The sequence below is a fragment of the Sinocyclocheilus grahami genome, unplaced genomic scaffold (genome assembly GCF_001515645.1).
Source record: "Sinocyclocheilus grahami isolate Dianchi unplaced genomic scaffold, SAMN03320097.WGS_v1.1 scaffold1957.1, whole genome shotgun sequence".
NCBI classification, from domain to species: Eukaryota; Metazoa; Chordata; class Actinopteri; order Cypriniformes; family Cyprinidae; genus Sinocyclocheilus; species Sinocyclocheilus grahami.
The window spans coordinates 93,181-107,210 of NW_015507136.1; the positions used below are offsets into that span (position 1 = coordinate 93,181).

Consider the following 14,030-nt stretch of genomic DNA (forward strand, 5'->3'; position numbering starts at 1 on the left):
TTTAATGCATTTATGAGTATAAAAATAAGAATTGTTCAGGGGGAAAATGCATACTTTTCAACATAATTCTCAACTAAACTACCAGTAAGTGACGGTAAGTCACTTGATGAGTGAGTCATTGAGTCATTCATTCAACTGATTGAGTGTGTTATCATGCTGGTATCTTAAGGACTTTCACGGACAGCTGACTCCTAAAGTTTTTGATATTCTTCATAGATTTAAGACATTTTAAGACTTTTTAAGGACCCGCGGACACCCTGTGCTTGTATGTTTTGAAGGTATATTAGTTTAAAATTCAACTGTTGAATATTAGTCTAAAATTACATACAACTGTTTTAATTATTTTTTTCAATTTGTAATTATTTTAAAAAGTACTTAATTACTTATGTAAGGATATGTAAATGTAAGGATTTTAAGATTCTCAAGTCAGTAAACTGTCCCACTTTATATTAAGTGGCCTTAACTACTATGTACTTACATACTTATTGTGTTCATATTGTATTGCAAAACACATTTGCTGCTATTGAGGTTGGATATGGGTAAGGTTAGGGACAGGTTTGGTGGTATGGGTAGGTTTAAGGGTGGGTTAAGGTGTAAGGGATGGGTCAACAGTGTAATTATAAATATAATTACAGATGTAATTACATGTAGGTATTTTTAAAATATAAGTACAATGTAAAAACATGTATGTGCACAATAAGTGCATTGTACCAAATTATTAATTTAAATGTAAGTACATAGTTGTTAAGGCCACTTAATATAAAGTGGGTCTCGGTAAACTAATTAATTAATTAATAAGGGGGGGAAAAGTAGATCAAGAATCATTCTGGAATCGGATCGTGACTCCCAGAATCGGAATCGGATCGGATTGTGAGGTGACTAAAGATTCCCACCCCTAATAAGCAGTCACTCTCTACTCCACCTTTGTCTGGTCTAATTGTTCCCTACGGAGCTACTTCCCTGACTACTTACCTTGGAATTCTTACCTGTCGTCATCCTGTCTTCAGTTTCTGTCAGTCTTTTATCTCTTCAGTCACACCACACCACACTCTTCAGTCATTACCGTCAACAGCTACCATGGACATCATATAATTTGACCCAGTGAGTCTGCTCCTCTCCATTATTCAGGATCATCCAATTGAAGATTATATTGAGTAATTTATCAACAGATGCCGATGTCAGCTACCACCTGTTCCCTGGAGCGCTATCTTGATTATGCACTGTGGCTAAGTGGTTCGTCTTGCACTGTGGAAGAGGTTACCGTCTGTAAAGTGGATGACATTAACGCCAACTGCCCTCCTCACTATTATGCAACAGTGACTTTTACAATGCCATCACAGCAAGTGCTACGGTTTTTCTTTGGGTGAGAAAACCCGTCTCAAACATTGCTGACCTGATGGTAAAGCTAGCGGACCCACCTATCATGTCCATCAAGTGCTGAAGAAGATTACCTCTCTCCAGTCCTCATGTCTAGAATCTGTTCCAGAGAAACTAAATCCTTAGTTTATTCCCAGCATCCTGAGTTTAGTCCCAGTGATGGCTCCAGCACTTGACCACAGTCTAGTGATGGCTCCAGGCACTGAGCACAGCACAGCGATGGCTCCAGTCCCTGAGTTCAGTTCCGAGTCTGTTCCAGTCACAGAGTTCTGTAATGAGTCTGCTCCAGCCTCAGAGTTCAGTAACGAGCCTATTCCAGCCCCTGAATCTGCATTGGAGTCCACTCTAACTCCTGAGTGTGCACCAGAGACCATTCGAACCCTGGAATCTGTTGTCACCTCTGTGGGTTTACTCCAAATTTCCCTCCAGTCCATGAATCTATACGAGAATTCCCCACAGACCAAGAGTCCGCTCCAGAGTTCAGAACCGAGTCCATTAATTTCCATGAACTCAACTAGGAGCACATTCAATTCCTCAGTCAAGAGATTGCGCTAGTCTCAGCCTAATTCCCAATCTCGTCCCAGAGCTCAGACCAGTGCCCGCTCTCATCCTACAGCTCTGCACAGTACCTGTTCTACCACCAGAATCCTCAACCAACATGGCCTTCAAGTCAGAGGATGCTTTCATGGATGCTATGCCTGAGTCTTATGATGTCATGGCTATCATGCCAGAACCCAGCCAGATCGTTCCAAGATCGTTCCTTTCTACCACTGATTGCGCTCCCTGTCAGAGCAGTGGTCATAATGTGTGTTTGGGCCGCACACCGCTCTCCCACTTGAATTGAATCAGAGGTGTTCGTCCCTGAACTTCCAGTCTACCCTGAGGAGACTATGGAGGCTATTCCCAAGAGTCCTTTATGCCCAGAAGCGACCAAGAAGGTTGTCTCCAAATTTCCTGTTTGTACAGATGTGGCCATGGAGGCATTCCCAAGTTTCCTGTCTGTCGAGATGCAACCACAAAGGTCGTTACGGAGTTTCCTGTTTACTCAGATCAAAGTCCCCTCATCATGGCCATGGAGACCACCTTTGAACTCTCTATTTGTCTTTTGTTATATTAGGATTTGCTGAAATCAACCCTTCAGTCAGTCAATCAGCCGACCCTCCAAATACCTGTCTCGCGGCCGGCCCTTTTGACGGTCTCAAGCCAGCTGGCATTCCTGACAGTCTCAAGCCAGCCAGACTTCCTGAGGTTAATTTCATCTGCTCAGCTGTGATGGCCTTTGGCTCCACCTTGGAGATCTTCAGCTCCACCATGGGGATCTCCTACTCTGTTAGCTCCATCTGCACCTCCATGGTGTTCTCCAGCTCCGATGTGGTGGTCTACAGTAGTCAACATTTGAAGTGGATCAAAAAAGTTAATCAAAGTTGTCCTAAGACAAGAATACATTTTGGTTTTAGGACAAATTTGATTAAAGGTTTTGATCCACTTCAAATGTTGACTACTGTAGTGCTCTGCCATGGTGGTCTCCAGCGTTACCTGATCCGCCATGGGAATCTTTTATCCCATCTGCACTGCTGTGGTGGTTTCCAGCTCCACAAGATCCATTGTGGTGGTTCTCAGCTCTACATGCTCTGCTGAAGGGGTCTTCAATCCTGTCTGCTCCACCCCGGTGGTCTTCTGATCCACTGTGGGGATCTGTCCTGACTGCTCTGCTAGGGTGGTTGTCTGCTCCGCCATGAGGGTCTTCAGTCCTGTCAACTCTGCCCTTGCTTCCTGCTCGGCTGGCTCTGCCCTGGCTCATCCTGTCCTGGTTTCTTCCTTCTTCCACTCTCCAGTAGGACTTATTTTGGCATGAGGCTGCACCTTCTGGGAGGGGGGAGTACTGTCACAATCCCCAGTCACCAGCCCTGTCACCACAGAACTACATTTACCATCATCCCTCTTGGTTCCCACCTGCACTCAGTTAGCCATCACCTCACATGCCACTGATTATCAGCTCATCAAGACACATACAAGCAGTCACTCTCCACTTCACCATTGCCTGGTCTTGTTGGTCATATCTTGGAATTCTTACCTATCGTCATCCTGTCTTCAGTTTCCATTAGTCTTCTGTCTCTTCAGTCACACCAGCCAATGCCTGCAAAGACAGGGACTGTTATTCATTCAGCTTCAGTTTCTCAAGTCATTCTATGAATTTATTTACTCACCTGCTTGCGTTGCTTGAATTGCTGACATTCCTGCAAATAAAGACCTGGGGTGTATTCCATAAAGGACGTTCAACAAACTCTGAGATAAACCCTGACCTCTGGGTTAACAAACTCCAAAATAGTAAACTCAGAGTTTACAGTTCCAAAACAGCTGTTTTTAGTTAGTTCAATTAACTCGGAGTAGGATTACCTTGAGTTACACGTGCACCCAACAACTATAAAAAGGCGTCATCAATAGAACTCTGATTCATTGATTCACCATGGCAACCAGCGAATGCAAACAGTCGTCATATTTCACACCCCTGGAACTGGAGATACTCTTAAAAGCTTACGGCGTACACGAGCATATTTAAAAATATATATATATATATATTTTTTTTTTTTATAATCTCCTCTATAAAGGCAAGACAGGAAGCATGGGAGTTGATTGCTACCCAAGTCAATGGGTAAGAATGAATGTAACTTTGAAAATATAAATTGCTAAGCCTTTTCATTGTCTCTTAATAGCGTATGAGCCTATAAAATAATAGGCCAAGGTCAATACCATTGTTAAAGGCTATTTTGGTTATTTGACCCATATAAAGTTTTCTTTTTGAAACTTGCAAAAAAAAGGAGAATATCTGATCAAATTGAAATATAAAAAGCAGATAAAGTTGAAATATAAAAACATTGTGCAAACAGGTAAGGCATATGACTTTGCTTTGAATAATGTTTGTGTATATACTGTGAAATTTGTATGTACGTAGGCCTAATTGTTGGTTTTAACACATTAGTGTTCCTTGAGATGGTAGTCTGACAATGAGGTAACATTTTTTACCTCTTTCCAGCTAACAGAAAGACAGCGGAGGCCCACAAAACCGGTGGAGGACCACCCCCACCACCTCTGCCTGAGGCCGAGCAACTGGCCACTGGTCGCCCCGTGTTTTGGCTCAGAGCCAAAGGCAGCCCAGGAGAGGGAGCACCTCTGAGCCCACTGTCCCCCATGACACAAGTGGCTACATAAAATGTCAGTGTGTATGTGTTAGAAGAGTGTGTCCAGTATGTGTAGGTGTGAATGGTTGCATAAATACATGTCTTTTTTTTTACTACTGTCTTTATAGTTGTAGATGGTGTCATCCACCTTCAAGAGCCGTCAGGAGCCCCAACAGAAGGCCCTGCAGTTGTAAGCAATGTGAATTCCAGACATTTGGTTAAATATATACCAACTGTACTGCTAACAGCTTGTCTACAGCATGGTGATGATGACTATGTTGCTGGTTGTGGTCATCTTTATGAGGACACTGTCACAGAGGACACTTCTGCAAGGCCTACAGAGGTATCAACCTAATTTGTCTTGCATAACCGTGAGAATTTGACAGGTTGAAATGTATAGAGGTCATGTGACAAATGTGACTGAATTTTAAAGAGCAATTTTTTATAGAGCGTACCAGGCCTGTGCCAGGACCAGCCATCAATGAGCACAACGCATATGAATACTGTGACATGTTTCTTGTATTCCTGGTTCTAGTTACGTAAGTACAGTGTAACTGTAAAGTGAATACTATCCCTGCTTTTCCCCAGTTACCTATAAAGGACTTGTATAAAGAGTACCTTTTGAAGCAGATAGATTAAACAGAAATTGAAAAGACTTATCTCTGAAAGCTTATGAGACAGATTTGGAAATTCAGCTACTGCACCAGCAGAGGTGGGTATATGGTCATGGTTACATTGTGTGAAATGATGGAACAATATAATAAATGTCCCATTTCTGTTTTATGAAACAAACAACAGATGATCACTAGTGTTCTTGTCTTTATTTCAGATCAGGGAGAAATTAAGTAAAATGATTTCAGCAAATGGTGTCCCGGACAGCCCTGCCATCCAAGACATCTGCCGGAGGGATGGGGTCATCATTTTCAATTTGTATGGCAGGGTGCTGCTCTCCTCTAATTGTAGCAATATTATGAAGAACAACACATGCCACAATGATGTTGCATGCTCTTTCAGGGGTTACTCTGAGTTTATGCAGACACTGAAACCTTGCTTTGAGCATGTCAATTGTCATTTCAACCTGTGCTCTGGTCCTGCTGTGGGCTATGTTGATGCGTTTTGTGGGCCTTGTTCTGGGTGTGGGTAAGGGGTCATCAGATAAGTTAGACAAGGATATCCTTTGTTTCCCAGAAGGTGGCCTAAAAACTCTCCTGAAATGACAGTGAACATATATTGAGAGCCATAAGACATAGAGCAGAATTCTTTATCCAAAGCCTTTATTACCATTTCCCAGTCTGGTGCTCACAGTGGACTCCCGAAAATTTCCAGAATCATGAACAGACTTCTACATTTGTTATCAAATGTGCAGCATCCCACATAGCAATTTTTCTCTGGCCCAGCTCCGGTCCACACAACCAGCTTTTGCTTGGCCCACATACCGCAATGAATTACGGTCCTAGTGTGGACCAGGCCTGGATTCCAGACAAGGGCCACACATGGGCCATAACTGGCCCAAGTCTCAGCCAAGTTAATTACCCATAACTGGCCCTGAATTGGGCCAGATCAAAATGTAACATTGGAACCAAAACAAAACCTTAAGTAAACCATATCAACACCAATCTTTAACCAGAAAGCCCAAAACTGAGCCACACCTGAGCCTGATCCACAGGTGAACTAAACCTGGCAGCCAAAATATGGGCCATAAAAGGACCATGACAGATCCATATCTCAGCCACCTGTATGACCATAGCTGGCCCTATACGCTGGAGCAGATGGGTTCCACATGTCCGCCTCAACAAAACCATAACCAAGCCACTTGATACACACCCCTCCCAGATGAATAGTCACAACAACGACAGTATTCTGAACAAATATTTAATCATGTTTAATCAGCAAACCAAGTTGAATGAATCTCATACCTAACATGCTTATTTGTTTTGCTTGGTCAGTGTGTTCACCCTGTTGGGAGTATGGCAGTGTGAATTGGCTTTTAGGTGCTTTGAAAAACAAAACAAAAAACAGTAAAAAAATATATTTTTTAATGTTTATGCAATTAACACAAAATTCTTAAATAAGGTACTTTCTCTATTTTTGCAATATTCAAGTGTTCATGTCCCTGAATAATATGTGCATGCACCTAAGTCTGAAGAGTACACATAATATCTAGTAGACAGCAATCCTTTTGAGTGAGAAGTCTGGTGTGGAGGCTGGATCTGGAACTGACTTCTGTCCAGGTTATCGGTCTTCATGAACTGGCCTGAAATACAATTCAAACAAACAATGTAGTGTGAGGCTCTTACATTCACAATGCTCATTTTGGCCTTGGTGGTGAAATGTGCAGAAAATTCTGCCGGACTGAAATTTAGTCTTTGGTGAACAGTCTTCAAGAGTGCAAATAAGACTTGAAGTTTTAAGTACCTTTCAGGCTCGCGTGAGCTTTCCACAAGCAACAAAGTCTACTTGAACAAACACTTCATTAAAGTTTAGAAGGTAATATACATACAGACCATTACAGTTTGAAGTGAGGTACGTTCACAGTACTCTGGTTCTGTCTTAACGTTATTAATTTTAATTTCAAAGATATTTTTTATTATCATCTGTGTCTTTTTTCGAATTATGCTGGACCCCTCTGTAGGTTGTGTATGAAGTGTCCTCAGTGCAGAGTTAAACAAGATGGCCTTGTAGGGTATACAGGAAATATTTGATATTTATTTGATATATTGTTTTGAATATTTGATAAACTTTTGAATGTTTGAGGTTTTACTTACTAGTCAGATGGTTCATAGAAAGGTTTCCTGAGCCTTTAAATGGTCTCTCAGTCTGGGTCAGTAGGCTACACAGTCATGGGGAAGACTGTTGACTTGACAGATGTCCAGAAGACCCATCCACAAGGAGGGTAAGCCACAAAAGTTCATTGCTAAAGAAGCTGGTTGTTCACAGAGTGCTGTAGCCAAGCATATTCATAGAAAGTTGAGTGGAAGGAAAAAGTGTGGTAGGAAAAGGTGCACCATCAAGAATTTGGGGGAGCTTCACAAGGAGTGGACTCAGGCTGGCGTCAGCGCATCAAGAGCCACTACGCACAGACGAATCCTAGACATGGGCTACAAATGTCGCATTCCTCGTGTCAAGCCACTCCTGAACCAGAGATAACTTCAGGAGCGTCTTACCTCGGCTGTGGAGAAAAAGAACTGGAGTGTTGCTCAGTGGTCCTCTATGGGGTATTGTCAAGAGGAAGATGAGAGACACCAGACCCAACAATGCAGATGACCTGAAGGCCGCTATCAAAGCAACCTGGTCTTCCCTTACACCTGAGCAGTGCCACAGGCTGATTACCTCCATGCCATGCCGCATTGATGCAGTAATTCATGCAAAAGGAGGCCAAACCAAGTATTGAGTGCATAGAAATGAACATACTTTTCAGAAGCCTGACATTTCTGTTTAAAATAATATATATATATATATATATATATATATATATATAAATAAAACGACAGGATATACTATTCTATAATATAAGATATAATATCATCATATAATGTCATATGAGACATGAATATAATTTCACATATATGTAAACACATAATTAAACACACAACATGAGCTTTATGTTATGCATTTTAAAAATATAGTTTCAAAATATATTTCAATATATTTAACAGTGTTTCACATATATGTGAATATATTACTTTTCTGTATGGGAAAACATTGGGATTTTACTCAAAAAATATTTTAAATGGATTTTAAATGTGGGTCAAGATCGGCCATACTTATGTGGCCCACATATCTATATTTGACATCTGGGCCAAATACTACATTTGACATCTGGCCCATGTCTTGTGTGCTGTCTTAAACCCGGTACCATCTCTGCCAAACCCAGGCCATGTTTGGCCCACATGCTGTATGCCAGTGCCGGATGAATGCCAGCTGTGCCAGATGCATGCCAAATCTGGGCCAAATTTGTTTGCTGACTGGGATCACATATGATCTTGACAGTGCAGACAATGAGAGATGGCCTATGAGTTACAGCATACTGTGATGTAGCCTATGGTATGTGATGTGATCTGGGAAAACCCGTTGGATGTCAGCTGGGATGTTTTCAGGAAATTCGAACAATAGGTCAAATGTCAATTTTTTTTGTCAAAATTAGGTTTTCATTCAATTATTATTCTATAACATCTTGTCTATCATTTCTGAAAATATCTTGGCAAAATTCACTTGTTTAGTGCAGAAAAATTGTGATTTATTGCAGCAAGCAGTGTCTTAAGAACGCACTGCGGAGGTCCAAGGTGCTTTCTCTTAACACCACAAAAACAGTTAACCTATCAAAATAAACCACGTACCATATATAATAAAGGTGTATCAATGCACATTTCCTGCCAGTCCTGTAAACTATGGCACACAAAATTTTATTTATTTATTTTTTAATATCGTGAGATGGCGAAGCTCAAGAGAACAACACAGTCTGAAGTAGCTGCTCGCTTAAATGATCTTACTCATCTCAATCTTGGTGATGTCAGTGCCCTAAACAATGATATAATGGACTATTTCACATCCAGAGATGAAGGATCAGATGATGAAATTACTAAAGAGAAGGAGTCCAATGACAGTCTGTGTAGGATATCAGACCGAATCAGACAATCTAAGATTTGGTCAAAACCGAGTTGAGGCACGAGGAGTCACAAAAATTCCACAGAGGCCCAAGACAACAGGATGTCATAAATCAGACCCTAGCCTCTCTGAAGCAAGCCTAAACCTAAACCCCTGTCACAGAACAGTTTTCAACATTAACACAAAAGAACACATTGACAAGTCCAAGGAGATTGTCAATTTTGGGGCAAGTTATCAAGAATAATGGTCAAAAGAGATGACCGCATGGCTATCATACGATAGTAACTACAGTCACAACTCCTCGTAAATTGACTTCCCCCAACCTCACGACAGAGAACAGACAAATTCCTTACAGACATTTTAACCTCTGGTCTTCACAGAACGTATCCTTACGTCCACAGAATGCCAAAGAAACTTAATTTCCATGCACCTAAATCACATTAAAAGGACTCGAGCAACTAACCATTGCTATATATCTAACCCCATATCATGTATCTAACCCACATGTTTAACCATCATGCCTTAATCATTTATTGTGAATGTATTTTGAATAACTATTGAATAGTTTAAGAATTGCTATTCATGTTTAGTATGTGTGTGTTTGAGAATTCATGCTTGAAACGTAAGAGTGCTGTCTAAACTTCAACTGCAGACCACAGCTCCGCGTCGCCAGCCAACGCCCAACCACTGGCTTCCCAAGACTGAACCTCCAGCCAATCAGAAAAGCGGGAAAACCCTTTCGGCAACCAGACAAGGAAGGGAAGCCCGGACACAGGAATGCAAGTACCTCCAGATCCTAGCTGAACTGGTGCATTTAATATAAATTTTAACTTCATTGAGGAACTTAATGCGAGGGTTAATTAAGTGATTGATGGTTGTTCAGATCTATGCAATTGCACATATTGCTGTAAACTTGGGATTTCACATTTTCATTCTCTTAAACTAATTATTTCCTCACTTTCTCTCTTTCTGCAACTTGTGTGTGAATGCGTGTGTTAGATTAGTTTATATGTCTTAGATTTATCCAATAAAGCCTTATTTATATTGAAAAGAGAAGTATCTTGTGTTTTGTGCTCACAAGTTAATGTCTTAATCTGCTGATCTTGTTACATATGCTAATTAATAGTGTTTTCACTATATTTTGGATATAGATATCCATTGCAGAATTGCTGTCATACGGCTCGTTCACTGACTCGCTGGCCGTCTCAGTGATCAGCCGTAAACAGTGATTCTGTCCTAATTCCCTTGCATATTAATGGTGGAGTCCCCTTTAAAATCTTAAATTATTCCCTTTGAGCTAAATTACCTGTTTCCCTTACATCTGTTATATGCACAGGTGCGCAAACAGTTGCGCTGCGCTCGCTTTTCTAAATGTAAACTACAAGGTACACTATTCGTGCTATCTAAACATACAAGGGGTGATCAGAAGTTCAGAGACTATGCCCATGATAAACAATGGAAAACTGTCCTCTTCAGGGTAACGTTAGTCTGTTTGTGTAGTGATGCAGTATAGCGCTCCTGACAGACAGCTCTCGTTAAACCCATGACGTGAAAGTGAAACCCGTCTCACTTTAAACCCATTTTTCTCAAAATTCCATTCCTGAAAATCATAGCTATCAGCCAGTGAAAGCCATAACTTTTGTTACGTTCAAGCAATGGACAAAATAAAAACCGTTTTGGAAAGGGCTTGAACCCAGTATAAATTCCATCATTTGGTGAAAATCTGTGTCAGTAAAGTATCTACACGCATCTTTTTGTTTCCTAATCCAAATTGATTTATTCAGGTTTCCAAACATCCAACAAAAGCAAACAAAAGACACGGTAGAAAAACCATGTGCTTCCACAGCTGATCACAAAGGAAGTTATGCCCCTATAGGCTTAAATACTATATCTTCTAAACATCACCATCTCTTAAAGAGACATTATGTTAAATATTAACCATATAGTCCAGAAACATAATATTGAAAACAAAATTATAAAATAAACACTTTCTGAATTCTGAAATATAAAATGAGCAAATAGGGTTTGAGGATTACGGCCTATACACCCAGCTTTCATATTGTATCAAAACCTAAAAAAGGGTAAAATTTCACCATGTGGTGGGTTTTCCTAGATCTCATCTCATATAGTATGATACTGTAACACAACATATAATATACCTGCACATTAATGCTATGAAAAGCCTTCCTATTCACATAGTCTCCTTCATTTTACTGAAGGGGAAGTGATGGGAATCTGGGTTCCATCAATGCAGCCTATTACATTAGGAAACCCTGCAAAATAGTGTCATGAGTTAAATCCATGCCAGAGGTTGTAGCCAGAATGAGTCAAATACAATATTTGACTAAATAAATAGTAATTCAATGGATGACTCTGTCAGGCACCTGCAATCCTGTAGAATTCCTCTTTAATGACATTTACAGCAAAAATACAAAAATATGCAGCAGACTGTTAAGTGCAAGATACACTTTTCTAACGACTCTGCAAACTGTTGCTTTGCCTACGTTTTCTGCATCACCGATGTTGTATAGGAAACTTCCATTGGGAAAAAAGCGTAGAGCAATGCCGCAGTGATGGATATTCCCGTGAAAGGCCATAGGATATTGTTAAGGTATGAAGTTATTGTAAAGAAAATCGATATCTCTCTATTAGGTATTCATATGTGAGTGACAGTATATCTACATGAGGTCGCAAAACCCTCTCCTGATGCAAGGCTGCACGAATTAGCTCTGCCTCGATATCATTCGGATTTCTAATGAAAGGACACCCCATGTTCTTAAATTTTGTACGAAAAAGTCTATAAGGACTAAGAACCAGCTGCTTCTCTCTACAGGGACTTATGCAAATCAACCTGTTTTCACAGCAACAGGAAGGCAATGACATCACAGCTCATGTCCAATAGCTGTGGGAGGAGGGAGGAAATATGCAGAAACTCAGGGTTTGTTTCAACAAAACCTGCTAAAGTGTACAGGGTTCCCGCGGGTCCTTAAAAAGTCTTAAAATGTCTTAATTATGACCTTAAATTTGGCACAAGTAAATTTAAGACTTCCTTGTACAATTTAAGACTTTTTATGATTTCAAGAGGTCTTAAATTTGGGTACAGACCAGAATTGCAATACAAGTTAATGTGACAATTAAACTTCAAAAGGTTATGATTTTATTAAATAAATATGAGCGCTGCACGTTTCAAAGTCCGGTGCTGCTTTGTGTTCTGTCGTTACCAGGGAAACAGTTACGGAAGCGCCTCCTGCTGGCAGAGAATGAATGTGCATTTTCAATAAGGCTGTTGTTGTGAGTAGGGTATTCCTGCAATACCGGAGGCTGTAGTTTCAGGACTGCATTTCTAGAACACTATAGATTTTTTTTTTCATTATTTTATTTTATTTATTTATTTTTTGTATGTACTGTATATATGTATTAGCGGTTCATACTATTTTATAGCACTTGCTATTCAATTCTGTATATTATTATTTTTAAGGAATTATGTATTTGTTTAATTGTATACACTTCATTATTGTCCTAACCAACTCCTAACCCTAAACATAACCATTGGTAACCCTCTTGAAATATTTAACCTAATTTATTTTAATATATTCTGATTTTAAATTCAGTTTTCTTGGAGAGAAAGATGTGTGTCTGTGCGAGACTTCAGTTCATTAGCCGCAGCGCAGCTTCACATCTGATGTGTGACCCACTTAAAGTAAAATAAACGGTAAAACAATTGCGGTACAAATTAGTGTGATTATTAGTACTTTTATAAATGTAAAATAATTTTAATACAAATACTAATTTACAACATCTAGCAGCACAATGAACTGTTTTGCACAGCTAAATAGGCTAAATGGAGATTGCTGACACCCAGTACCGCCGCTCCCTATACGCAGATTACACAGTTTGCGTAGGGCACCAACTCCCAGGGGGGGCACCATACCAGTTGCTCCAAAAAAACTTTTGTTCTATATTAATATTAAAATTAACATATACATAAATAAAAATATATAGATGAACAAATATATATAATTATAAAAAAATGCATTTTACAGTGAACGCAGTAGGCTAAGCACATGTGATGCACCATTCCCGCATCCGTGACCGCTCGCACCTCATTAAAAAAAAAGAAAAGTGCTCGCGCCTCATGTGGCTGAATGCAAATGATCATAATTGATGGACAACTAATAAAACCAAAAATCATGGTTCTTGTAGCCATGGATGGTAACCACAAATTAACCATGGTTTTGTTACTTCAAATAATAGTTTACAAAGAAGTATTAAGATAATATTTTTTGTGGTTTTAAAATCAGACCTAAGCCAACAACAGCCTTTAAAATGACTTAAAATGCATTATTTAAAACAATGAGGCAACAATGATTGGTTAATTAATAATTAAGTGGTTTCATTGAATAGTGTTAAAATACATAGTGTAATACAAAGTAAATAATTGATGTACATTACATACTATTACAAATGGTTGCAAAGGGAGCCAAAGGCCTGGTAACTGCTGCTGTTACACTTACAGGACGATCAAGTTAATATTGACCAAACATTTAATTCAAATATCCACTTAATCTTTAATTTCTTCAACAAAAACATGTGGACATCACAACCCTTACAAAAAAATTAACCATGGTTTTATCATAGTAAAACCGCTTAGTTTTCTTTTGCGTGATTTCTGACTGCTTGAGACTATAAAATCAATCAGACAACTGTATTAAAATAATAGTCATAGGCAACCGTCTAGAGCTACAATTGTAAAATAAAACAATATAATTACAATTAATTTATTTACTTTTATATTTTATTAAAGTTAAAATTGACCCCTATAGTAGGTGTTTTTTTTACATCCATAATATTTGGGGGAGGGGGCACAAC

At 39.5% G+C, this 14,030-nt stretch overlaps 1 pseudogene; it reads right to left on the reverse strand.

Annotated features, from left to right (window-relative positions):
- Nucleotides 1-5,412: 5,412 nt before the first annotated feature.
- On the reverse strand, nucleotides 5,413-11,758 carry LOC107573481 (putative nuclease HARBI1; annotated as a pseudogene).
- Nucleotides 11,759-14,030: the final 2,272 nt, after the last annotated feature.